The sequence below is a fragment of the Macrotis lagotis genome, chromosome X, assembly GCF_037893015.1.
Source record: "Macrotis lagotis isolate mMagLag1 chromosome X, bilby.v1.9.chrom.fasta, whole genome shotgun sequence".
Taxonomy (NCBI): Eukaryota; Metazoa; Chordata; class Mammalia; order Peramelemorphia; family Peramelidae; genus Macrotis; species Macrotis lagotis.
Window position 1 is genome coordinate 14327025 of NC_133666.1, and position 12920 is coordinate 14339944.

Here is a 12920-nt window from a genome sequence, read left to right on the forward strand (position 1 = left end):
GGTTCTGTCCCACACCCTTCCTCATCACCAGCGTTCTGGTGGGGCGGCTGGCCTTCAGTCTCGCCCCCTCCCACCTAGAATCTCCCTCCCTTTCTCCCCCCCCACCCCGCCCCCACTCCCAGACTCCCAGCTGGCCCAGGGGGATCCATTTCCCCGAGCTCAATGGCTTCTCTTTCTGATTCTCTCCTGGGACAATCTCCAGAGCCAGGAACCAGGGCCGTGATGAAGCACTTACCTTATTTCTGCCGCGGTCAGGTAGTGAGGGGCTTTGGACGAGGCTCCCAGCAACTGGGCATCCCGACAGCTAACTTTCCTGAGGAAGTCGTGGATAATCTTCCAAGCGATTTCTCTAGCGGAATTTACTATGGTTGGGCCTCTGTTGGAAATGGAGATGTACATAAGATGGTTGTAAGCATTGGATGGAATCCATACTACAAGGGTACTAAGAAATCAGTGGAAACTCACATTATGCATACCTTCAAAGAGGACTTTTATGGGAAAATTCTTAGTATAGTCATCACTGGCTTCCTCAGACCAGAGAAAAACTTTAGTTCAATCGAAGCCCTTATTTCAGCGATTCAAGATGATATGGAAGAAGCTCAGCAACAACTGGATTTACCAGAACATCTGAAATTCAAAGAAGATAATTTCTTCCATATACCAGAAAGCAAAACAATGAGTGACCGTTGATCAAGGCATTTTAACTTGTTCGTTTATTCCCATTGTAGTCCACTACTCTTGATCTTGGGTTTGGCTTGCATAAGAAAACTTTCCTCATATCTGTGATAATTCAGTATGATGTTAATACAATGTGATGTAGTTTCCACTTAATGCTTAACTTAATGTTACATTAAAGCCATCATGGAGCAGTATTAAAATGGTCATTTAAAATCAAGATTTGTTTTTGAGCGTGGTACTGATAGCAGGACAGTTGAAGGGATGGTTCTGAAAAGAGGGTGTGAGTCTAAATTATTATGATGTGAGAATGATTGTGGCTCCTGAGAATTGTACTTCTATCAGGACAGTTGAAAGGAGTATCCTTTGATAGAGGAAGGGAGTACAAGAAAGCTATAAAATAGTACATGTGAAAAGAAAAAGGACTAGGCTGGGATAAGAAGGTAGAGGCATTAGAGTACAAATAACAGATGAAGAGGGAGAAAGGGCCTAATAGGGGGACAAAGAAAGACTGTGAACACTGATAAAATCTCTGAACAGTTTTGATTCAAAGTCCTATCCTACAGGGAAGACGGGGAAGGGGGAAGAAAAGAGAAGAAGTGGGTGATAAAAAGGAAGAAAAAGACCAAGTCAAAGTAAAGCAAAAAGGAATAAAAGTGGAAAGGGTAAAGAAAAAGGAGCTGGATTTATAAAAGGGAGGGTAGATTGACAGATACATGAGGCAAAAGCAAGACCCTGATCAGGAATAAGGGGAAAGGAAAGAGAAAAGGTTTTTAAAAAGTTTGAACTATACAGAAATTTCTTGAAAAAAAAACAGTAAAAGCAGAGAACAAAATAGCATCTTATGTTTTTTTTTTTTCTGATGAAAATCTATGTATATAAGTAAAGCCTGACTGAGTTAGCTGCAGATGAGAACAGAAGTCATTCTATTTTGGGTAAATCCTTCTAACTACCAACTACTGCTACTAGACCTAGATCCCATGGAAAAGTAAAACGTCCAGTGTGCAAAGCTTTCACAGTCATACTCAAAGGAAGAAAGGGTAAAATTTCTCTTTCATATGTGTAGTGTACGGGCAGCTAGGTGGCACAGTGGATAAAGCACTGACCCTGGAATCAGGAGTAGCTGAGTTCAAATTCGATCTCAGATACTCAATAATTAAATAACTGTGGCCTTGGGCAAGTCACTTAACCCTATTTGCCTTGCAAAAGCCTGAACATATATGTGTAGTGTAACATAATTTGATAAAGATATGAATTTGTGAAACTTCATTTTATTTGGGATCATTAAAAAGAAGTTTTTGCACTATGTTTCCCTTTTATTTTCCTTTTAATGCCTGGAATTTTAAGGGTTTTTGAATTATAAAAAATAATTTAGAACTATAGCTCTCCAATCTCCAAGTGTTTCCTGTCCTTCCATGATCATTCTTTTACTCCTTATACTTAAGTTTATTTCTATTCATAATATGGTTTCCAATTTATGATCTTTATGTATAATATATAGTCCTTTTCCTCTACTACTATTAACTCTTTTTTTTAGGTTTTTTGCAAGGCAAATTGGATTAAGTGGCTTGCCCAACGCCACACAGCTAGGTAATTATTTAGTGTCTGAGACCTGATTTGAACCCAGGTACTCCAGACTCCAAGGCCAGTGCTTTATCCACTATGCCACCTAGCTGCCCCTATTAACTCTTTTTTAAAATTATTTTTGATTTTTGCAAGGCAGTGGGGTTAAGTGACTTGCCCAATGTCACACAGCTAGATAATTCTTAAGTGACTGAGGCTGAACTTGAACTCAGGTCCTCCTGACTCGAGGGCCAGGGCTCTATCTACTGTACCACCTAGCTGCCCCTTAATATTAACTCTTAACAATAATATATATGCAAAAGTTATTGTATCCCACTTCAGAAAAACAAAACTTTAAATACTATAACAACCCATATTTAAAGTAATTCCTGAAAGTGATGAGTAAATTGTAAGAATTAAGCAATTGGATAGAAACAGACGAAGTTCAGCTAATTTTTCCAAGAGGGAAAACATTTAAGGGCCGAATAAATTAGAGAATATATTGTTAAGCCATTTAACTTATTTTAAATATAATTATGTATGTAATGTAGGTGTTAGTTCTGCTTTATTTGTATACTTACTGACTGTTAAATGAAACTTGAAAATCATTTTGGAAGGTTTAAAATTTGCAATTTTCTTTAAATCTTCCACTTTAGTCCTATGTACTTTTCTTCGTCCTAGATAAATACCTGAGTTTTGAAAAAAAAAGCATTGTGAGAAATTGGTTTTCCATGTAATTGGGAGAAATTAAAATACTAAATAAATATTTTCTTAAAAAATACCAAGGAAAAGAAAAACAATTCACCTGGAATATAGTTTGAAGAGAGATAACTTAAGAATTATTGAACTACCTGAAAGTTGTGATTAAAAAAAGAACCTTAAATCATATTTCAAGCGATTATCAAGGAAAATTGCTTAGATATCCTAGAACCAGGGGATAAAAAAAAATGAAAATAGCCTCCAAGCAGTTCTGAAGTTATGCAACCACTCTGGAGAGTAGCTTGGAACAATGCTCAAAGAGCTATACCACTGCTGTCTACATCTCAAAGAGAGAAAGAAAAAAGATAAAAGGGTCTTTTGGTAACAAAATATTTATAGCAATTCTTTCTTTGTGCCTAAGAACTGGAAATTGAAGGGATGCCCATCAATTGGGGAATGGCTGAATAATCTATGGTGTATGAGTGTGATAGAATATTATTCTGCTGTAAGAAATGACAAGCAGGATGATTTCAGAACAACATGGAAAGACATATGAGTTGTTGCAAAGTGAATGAAAAAAAAGCAGGAGAACACTGTATACAGTATGAGCAATATTGTGTGATGAACTGTGATTTAGATATTATCAGCAAAATAATGATGTAAGACAATTCCAAAGGATTTGTGATAGAGTATGCTATTCACCCTCAGAGAAATAACTGATATTATCTGAATACAGACAGAACCATGCCATTTTTCATTTTTTCTTTCTGTCTTTCCTTCTTTCTTTTTTGTTCAAGTCTCCTTGTACAAAATTAATAAATATGGAAATATTTTACATGAGTCCACAAAGATAACCTATTTCAGATTGCTTACCATCAGGGAGGGAAGAGGTGAGGAAGAAAACTAAGGATAGATGGAACTCAACACTAAAAAGAGATGCTAAACAATTATTTTAATATGTGATTGGGGAAAAAATCTTATTTTTTAAAAAGAAAGTATCTACCAATCACCTCCTGAAAGAGATCCCTAAATGAAACCTCCCAGGAATATTATAGCCAAATTCCAGAGCTCAGATGGAAGGATATACAGTAGTAATACATGAGTAATTTCTCAAAGGCCTCACTGCTCAAATACATAGAAAACTGAGTAAATTTTTAAGAACACAAGGTATTCCCCAATGGAGAAAGATCAAAGGATATGAATAGGCAGTTTTACAAAGATGAAATGTAAACTATCTATTATCACCTGAAAAAAAATGCTCTAAATCACTGAATACAGAAATGCAAATTTAAATATCTCTGAAGTACCACTTCACACCTATAAGACTGACTAATAGGACAGAAAAAGAAAATGACAAATATTGGAAGGAATGCAGCAAAACTGGTAGACTAAAGCACTGGTGGTGGCGTTCTTTACTTTTTATTGTTTTTTGAATTTTACAATTTTCCCCCATCCTCGCTTCCGTCCTGCATCCCTCACCCACACACAGAAGGCAGTCTGCTAGTCTTTATATTGTTTCTATGATATATATTGATCAAAATTAATGTATTGATAAAGAAATCATATCCTTAAAGAAAAAAACATATGAGATAGAAAAATTACAAAACATACCATTTAAAAAAATTAAATTACATAATTCTTTCTTTGGATATATATATATATATATATATGTATATATATATATATATATATATATATATATATATACATATATATATATATATATATATGTGGTATTCTCCATCACAGGTACCCTAAAATTGTCCCTAATTTTTACACTGAAGAAATCACTAAGTCCATTAAGGTTGATCATCACCCCTCATGTAGCTGTTGGGGTGTACAATGGTCTTCTCATTCTGGTCATCTCGCTCAGGATCAGTTTGTGGAAATCCTTCCAGGCTTTTCTGAATCCCCATCCCTCCTGGTTTCTAATAGAACAATAGTGTTCCATAACATACATATAGTAAAATTTGTTCAGCTATTCACAAATTGATGGACATTAATTCAATTTCTAATTTTTTTACCACCACAAATGGGATTTCTATGAATATTTAAGTAGAAGTGATGTTTTTACCTTTTTTCATGATCTCTTCAGAGTACAGATACAGTAGATGTATTACTAGATCAAAGGGTATGCATATTTTTTATTGCCCTTTAGGTGTAATTCCAAAATGCTCTCCAGAAATGTTGTCTGAGTTCACACCTGCACCATCAGCATATTAGTGTCACTTCCAACACTGATCATTGTCCTTTCTGGTCATGTTGACCAGTCTGAGAGGTGTGAAGTAGTATCTTATGGATGATTTAATTTGCATTTCTCTAATCAGTAATGATTTAGATCAATTTTTCATGTGACTATGGATCACTTTGATTTTCTCATCTGTAAATTGCCTCTACATATCCTTTGACCATTTGTCAATTGGGGATGGGCTTGTTCTATTATAAATTTGACTCAGATCTTGCTATATTTTAGAAATGAGTCTATTATCAGCAATATTAGTATAAAATTTGCTTTCCGATTTAATATGATTCTTTTGATCCTGGGGACAGTGGTTTTGTTGGGCAAAAACATTTTAATTTAATGTAATCACAATTATCTGGTTTGTTTTTAATGATGTTCTCCATTTCTTCCTTTGTCACAAACTGCTTCCATATCCAAAGATGTGACAGATAAACTATTTTTTCATCACCTAGTTTGTTTATAATATTGTCTTTTATGTCTAAATCTTGTTCCTATTTTGATTTTATCTTCATAAAGGGTGTGAGATGTTGGTCTAATCCAAGTTTCTGCCTTACTAACTTCCAGTTTTCTCAACAGTTTTTTTCAAAGAGAGTTTTTATGCCAGAAGCGGAACTCTTTGGTTTTATCAAACAGCAGGTTACTATAATCATTTCTTGCTATTGCTTTTGCACCCAGTCTATTCAACTGATCCATGGTGGTGGAGTTCTGAAGTGATACACCCATTCTGGAAAGCAATTTGCCTAAACGGCTATTACAAAATCTTGTTTACCCTTCGACCTAACAATACCATTATTAGGTCTATAAAGAGATTTTTTTTTAATAGGAAAAGGACTTATATGCACTAAGATATTTATAGAAGCTCTTTTAGTGGTGGCAATGAATTGAGTTTTTTTTTTTTAATTTTTGTGAGGCAATGGGGTTAAGTCATTTGGCCTAGTTCACACAGCTAATAAGTATCAAGTGCCTGAGATTGGATTTGAACCCATTTCCATCAGACCCTAGGGTTATTGTTTTATCCACTGCACCACTTAGCTTCCCTGGTGTCATTGAATTGGGAACTGAGGGGACGTCCATCAATAGGGTGAACAAGTGGTGGTATATAATTATGATGGAATACTAATATGGTATAAGAAATAAGAAGGATGCTCTCAGAAAATCCTGGAAAGACTTACATGAAATGCAAAATGAAGTGAGCAGAAACCGGAGACTTGTGTACACAGGAACCGCAATATTGTATGATGACCAACTGTGAATGACTTAGCTATTCTAAGCAATTCAATGATGGAAAACAATTCTGAAGAATTTTTTTGTGAAAAATGCTACACACCTCCAGAGAAAGGACTAAAAGAGTCTGAATGTAGATTGTAGCATACTGTTTTTTAAACTTACTTTGTAGTTCTTGGGTTTTGTTTTGATTTGTTTTTTAGTCTTGTCTTTTCTTTCACAACATGATTAATATGGAAATGTATTTTGCGTTACTGTAATAGTATAATTTATTATCAAAATATTTCCCATTTCAAGAAGGGACAGGGAACGGTGGGAGGGAATTTGGAACTCACAGTTTTCAAAATATGAATGTTAAAATATAACTTTTACCTCTAACTTAAAAAGGAAATATTTCTAAAAAGAAATGATTTGTGCATGCCTAACCTTTGGTCTAGCAGTTCCACAGCTAGATCTAGAAATCTCAGAAAAGATGAAATAAGGGAAGAAATCACATGTATAGGAATATTTATAATAGCTCTTATCTGATCGTGGGGAGCTGGAGATTGAGGGGATGTTCATCAGTTGGAGAATCAGTTAGAGTAAGTGACTGAGGTGAAATGGTATTCTGTTATGGGAAATCATCAACAGGATGCTCTCAGTAAAAACTTATATGAGCAGATGCATTGGGAAATGTGCTGTATATTGCTGAACCCAAAGAAGTGAGATGGAGACCAAACTAAGAATTTTGGGGAGTACATTTTATTACCAATGACTATGTGGGGATACCACCTCAAAGTACAAGGCACAGAATTTCTGGAGAATAAGGTTTTTTATAGTATTGGGGGAATATTGTGAGCAAGCAGGACACAGAAGCAGAGCTAGCAGTTAGCTATTTTTCTTTATCAGACAGATAATTACTAACATAGAAAGAGTCCCACACTCCCAGGCCTCTTACAGGCTTAGGACATGTGGAATGTGATGTTCTATAGATATGGCTCCATCTGAGGAAAGGGGAGATAGTCTTGGGAGGAGTCAGGAATCTGTAGGCACAGCAAAAGGATCAGATAAAGAAGAACATTTTGTAAGTCCAAGATAGGTTCTATGACAACCCCCCACACACACATCTATGCCATCTTTGCCTTATCAGTATGTTTCCAGACCTAAAGGTGCCTAGATAAATTTGTATTTCTAAGGACAATCCAAGAAAATGTCAAGGGTGCTTTTTCCATGAATATTAATGTTGTACTTCAATATAAAGACAGCAATATTGTTGGATGATCAGCTGTGAATGACCCAAATTTTCTCAGTAATGCTGTGACCCAAGAGAACTCTGAAGAATTTATGATAGAGAAGGCTATTCATTCCAAAGAAAGAAGTAATGGTGCAGGAATACAGATTGAAGCATACCTTTCTTTTTACTTAATATATGAAATGTTATGGCAATGAATAAAGAAAACCACAGAAAGACCAGTATGAACTGATGCAGAGTCAAGTCAGCAGAGATAATAAGACAACATACTCAGGAACTACAACATAATAAATGGAAAGAATAATGGCATACAAAATAATCCCAGTTGAATGTTACAAAATTATAAAGATCAAATGGGACTTGAATGAGGAGAGTCCCCTCCCCCCACTCGCCTTTGTGGAGGCGGCAGCTTCACAGCATTAGGTGTAGCATATTGTCCAACTTTTTCTATGTAGTGATAAGTTGTCTTTTTTTCCTCCTCTAAAAAGACACTATTTGTCTTATGAGATGATAGTCTGAAAGGGAGATGGAAGGATTGTAATATATAAATACACACACACACACACACACACACACACACACACACACATACACACAAACATACAATAACACTGCCTAGCTCACTGCCGCCCCTGGCCTCTTGCAAGGACCTACCCGAAGTTTCGGCTTCTGGATCCAGAATCTCCTGACATTAACAAGACCACATCGAAATTAACCGGTCTCCTCCACTTGCTAAGTTGGGTTGAGTGAGGGAGGGCCATGGTGAGACACACGGTTGGGCATCTGAAGGATGTCATCCCTCACCCCGTGTTCCTGACATCGCAGTGCCTCGCCCTTTTCTTCTTCATGGCCACCTGCCATCCTGCAAAGAAGGGAGGGAGTAGGCTCTGCTTCCTAGTGGGGCATCATAACCCCCCAATGCACCCAGTTATGGAGGGACTAGTTCTGTGAAAGGTACCATTCTGCAGCTTGAGGACTGGACCCGCCTTCGCCTTTCCTGCCCCCCAGATTTCCAGTTTCTGCGTTGGAGTGTGTGGTAAACCAAGCCCTGGATCGTCTTTTCCATTCCAACCTCTCCTCACTTCTAGGGTGCCCTCCTCTTTTTCCTTTCCCCTCCCTGGACTCCGAAGTCTGGGTGGCGCATCAGGGAAGTAGACTGCACCTAGAAAGTGAGTCTCGTTTTCTCTTTCTGTCTCTCTGTCTCTCTCTGTCTCTCTCTGTCTCTCTCTCTCTCCCTTCCTTCCTTCCTTCCTTCACTCCTTCCTTCCTTCCTTCCTTCCTTCCTTCCTTCCTTCCTTCCTTCCTTCCTTCCTTCCTTCCTTCCTTCCCATCTTTCTGTCTTTGTTCCCTTTCAATATGACTTCCAGGCAGCAGTTCTGCCCTTCAGAATAATTCAGTGTCCATGAAAGTAATGTCAACTGGTCTCAATTGCTGGTTACCATGGTGACTGATCTATTTCCAGGGAAACCCCCAATCCTGCTGACCCTCACGCCAGCTCCCAATCAGACCCATATCCTGCCTGGAGGACGGGTCCCTTCTCCTCCACTTTGACCAGTCAGGATGCCGTAGCCCTATCTACTGTAGGTGCTGCAAAACACCAGGAAGCATGCATACAACCATATCTCTCTGCCTGCAGAGAGAGAAAGTGAGGCAGAATGAGAAACAGAGACTGTCGGAGATAGACTATTAGTAGAGGCTGACTGAAGAACAGGGAATCTGGAAAGCAGCTGAGAGAACCAGACTTAAAGTCAAAAGAAAGGTTATATCTACCCTCCATCATGCCAGGCAAAGGATTCACTGATGGCCTCCCAGCGAGTGATCAGTAAGTCTGATTTATCTCAAATACCTGCTTCAGTATGCAAATAATGCATGAAACTCTGCAGATCACAAGAGCTTTAAGGATCACAGACTACCTGTCACATGCTACATGTGGAAGAAGGAACAAGATCCACAAGTCACACAGAAGTGGTGTAAAAGAAGGAACACCAAAGAAGTACCTGAAAAACTTTAATTCCATGAAGAATACAGAGAATAAAAACAAATTCTATTGTCAGATGCCTCTTTTGCTAGAGATGCAGTGAACTTAGACTGCAAAATGAGCCTTATATTTTTGGATGTGGTCAATTTGGCTATTTGCTTTGCATGACTATACTGACTAGTCAGTTAATGAACATCAAATGAGGAAAATATCGTGCTGAGTGAAGATTCTAGAGTCAACTCCACACTCCTCTTCTCTGGTTCAAAAGTCATTCACATTTTAAGTTACTTCTTTTACATAATTCCAAATTACTTTCCAAAGTGGTGGTATCATTACACAGCTCCAACAACAATAAATTAGTGTGTCTATCCTTGAGCAACCCCTTCAACATTAACTGCTGCCATTCTTGGATAGATTTTTTTTTTCATTTAGAGGGAATGAGTTCCTCAAGGTCCTTTTTATTTGCTTTATTCTTTTGATTAGTGATTTCCAACATTCGTTTGTATGGTTATCAACATTTTGAAATTCTTTGATGAGTGATCATATTCTTTGTCCATTTACCTATTGGAGGATTATTATATATGATATATATAAATACATATTTCATTTTCTATATGTGTTCTATGGGTATATATGTACATGTGTATGAACATATGTATGCATATACACTATACACACAAAGAAAATACAAAACCCTTATGAAAGAAATTTGATACCAAGAATTTTTGTCCCAGTCATCCATTTTTCTTTGTACCCTAGGTGCATCATTTTGTCTGCATAGAAACTTTTCAGTTTCATATAATCAAAGTTATCTTTTAATTTTGTAATGATCTCTTATCTCTTCTTTGGTTCAGAAAACATCTATCTATAGCTGTGAGATATAGATGATCTATTTGATGTAAATATATAATAGTTTTATCATTGTAATTTTACAATAATAAATGCATATCATAAAATTTTATCAGGTTTCTTTTTCTAATATCCATTGCTCTAGCTCACATTTAAAAAAAGCATTATGTGTCCTATCATAAGTTTTTAAAGTATAAAGGAATTGTGAGAACAAATACTACAGGAAATACTTCTCTAAGAGGACATCCATGTTTGTGAGTGATACATCTTAGAGTACAGAGTACTAGCACCTTAAATGTTCTTATGCCAAGAAAGTGGACTCATATTCACAGAAGACACTGGCATAAGACCAAAACGGTAGTGATTCGCTGGAATAGAGATAAAAGCCTAGAAGGGAGCCACATGCCTATATCTAAAGAACTCCTCCAGTGCAGTCACCCTGGAAAAAACAATTGAGGAAAAGGCCCTGCTGACTGAAGATTCTAGGGTCAACTCTGCTCCTCCTCTGCACTATCCTTCACAGTCCCCGGGCTCAACCCTTAGCCTTCAATGAGGGGTTGTCTAGAGGACCCTAGGAAGGTAGTCTTTGGTCCTCCTCAGTGTTGGCCAAAGTGCTAACAGACAGGCAGCATGGGGCAGATGGGAATCAACTTGGCCCCACCCTTGAAGCAGGGCATGGGCCATGGGAGCTAGGGGACCTAAGGCCTTTACTTGCCCTGGACAAGGGGAGAAGAATGAGGTCAGACTAGGGAAGCCTTTTCTCCCTGAGCACTGTGGCATAGATACCAGGGAAACCTGGGCTCAGGATCAAGCCAGAATGGGCAATTTCCAGGTTGGTCCCCTGGTGCAAACCAGGAAGTCTCCCCTGGGCATTCAAACCTGCCCTACCCAATGGAACTAGCACCATCTGGGAAAGCCCATAGGACCAGCTGGTCCAGGACATTGCCTCTTCTTCACAAACCTGTCTCACTGGATGTCTGTGTCCAAGTAAGTCCACAGCTCCGTGTTCCACATCACTCAACTGTGGACAGCACCTCAGCATGGGCACACACTCAGGAGGCATTCATTGTTCCAGGCCCTAACAAGGGCTCTGTTTCAAATTCTACATCCACCTCAGCTCACTCCCCCACCCTTCCACCTTTTAAGCAAGCAGTCTCCACCCTTCTCCCTGGAGAAGTAATGGGAGAAGCTATAGCTTTCTGATCACTAATAGCAGTTCTCAGGACTCTACCTCACTGTCCCCTCTCAATATCCTTTCTCATCATTCAGGCCTTATGTCAGTGGCAGCTACATCTTCTGGGTCTGAAACCAAAGAAGGGGTTCCAGGCTGGGGTCTGTCAACCCCAAACCCATCAGGAGAGATCCCTTAATTTCCTCACCCACAGTTGCATTAAATGCCCAATGGCTTTCCTTACATTCTGACTCTCCCACTGTGAATGCTGGCTCTTCCAACAGAAAGTGATGGACTTGATAAACTCTCCCTGGTAAACTTTGACACTGTTAATGAGCCTTTTCTCTTACCTACTTCTCCTTCTACCTATCTGACCATCTGCCTGTGCATTCTAAATCTTTTTTACTGGATCCTCATCTTGATCATGACCTCTAATGGTAGATGTGCCACAAGGATTTCATTAGCATCTCTATGGTGATGACTTTCAAATCTACCTATCCTTCCCTAACCTCTCTGCTGAACTCCAATCTTCCATCTCCAACTGTCTTTCAGACTTCTTGAACTGGATATCTAACAAACACCTTAAACTCAATATGTCTGTTACAAAAACTCATTCTCTCTGCCCTGAAACCCTGCGATCCCTCTTACCTTCCTTGTTACTGTAGAGGGCAATTCCATTTTCTCATCCCTCAGGATTGCACCCTAGAAGTTAACTCCTCACTATCTCTCACCCACTATACCCAAACTGTTGTGAAGGCCTACCTATTTTGCCTTTGTAATAATCTCTCATATATTCCCCCTTCTCCTCTTCATACTGTCACCACTCTGGTGCTGTCCCCTATCTGGGCCTATTGTCTTGTCATTTGGTGGGTCTGCTTGCCTCAAATTTCTCTCTGCTCTAACCCATCCTCCATTGAGCCACCAAGTGGTTTTCCTAATGTTCAGGTCTGAACATCATCACCTCCTTAATTTAATAAATTCCAATGTCAGCCTATCACCTTTCAGATTAATTACAAAATCCTCTTTGGCATTGAAACCTTTATAATCCAATGCCATTTCATTTTCTTTCAAGTCTTTTTGCAGTTTATTCATTGCTGAGTACTCTGTGATCCAGTGTTCCTGTCCTTGCTGGTCCAGGAAGAAGACCCTCCATCTCTCAACTCTGAGCATTTTCTCTGGCTGTCTGTCTTTCATGTAAACTCTCCCTCATCATCCTTACCTCTATGGCTTCCCTGGCATCCGTTAATTCTCAATAAATATTCTACCTTGTATTTCACCTTTCTCAACC

General features: G+C 38.5%; 1 pseudogene; it reads left to right on the forward strand.

Moving 5' to 3' along the window:
• Nucleotides 1–222: 222 nt before the first annotated feature.
• On the forward strand, nucleotides 223–690 carry LOC141498612 (riboflavin kinase pseudogene; annotated as a pseudogene).
• Nucleotides 691–12920: the final 12230 nt, after the last annotated feature.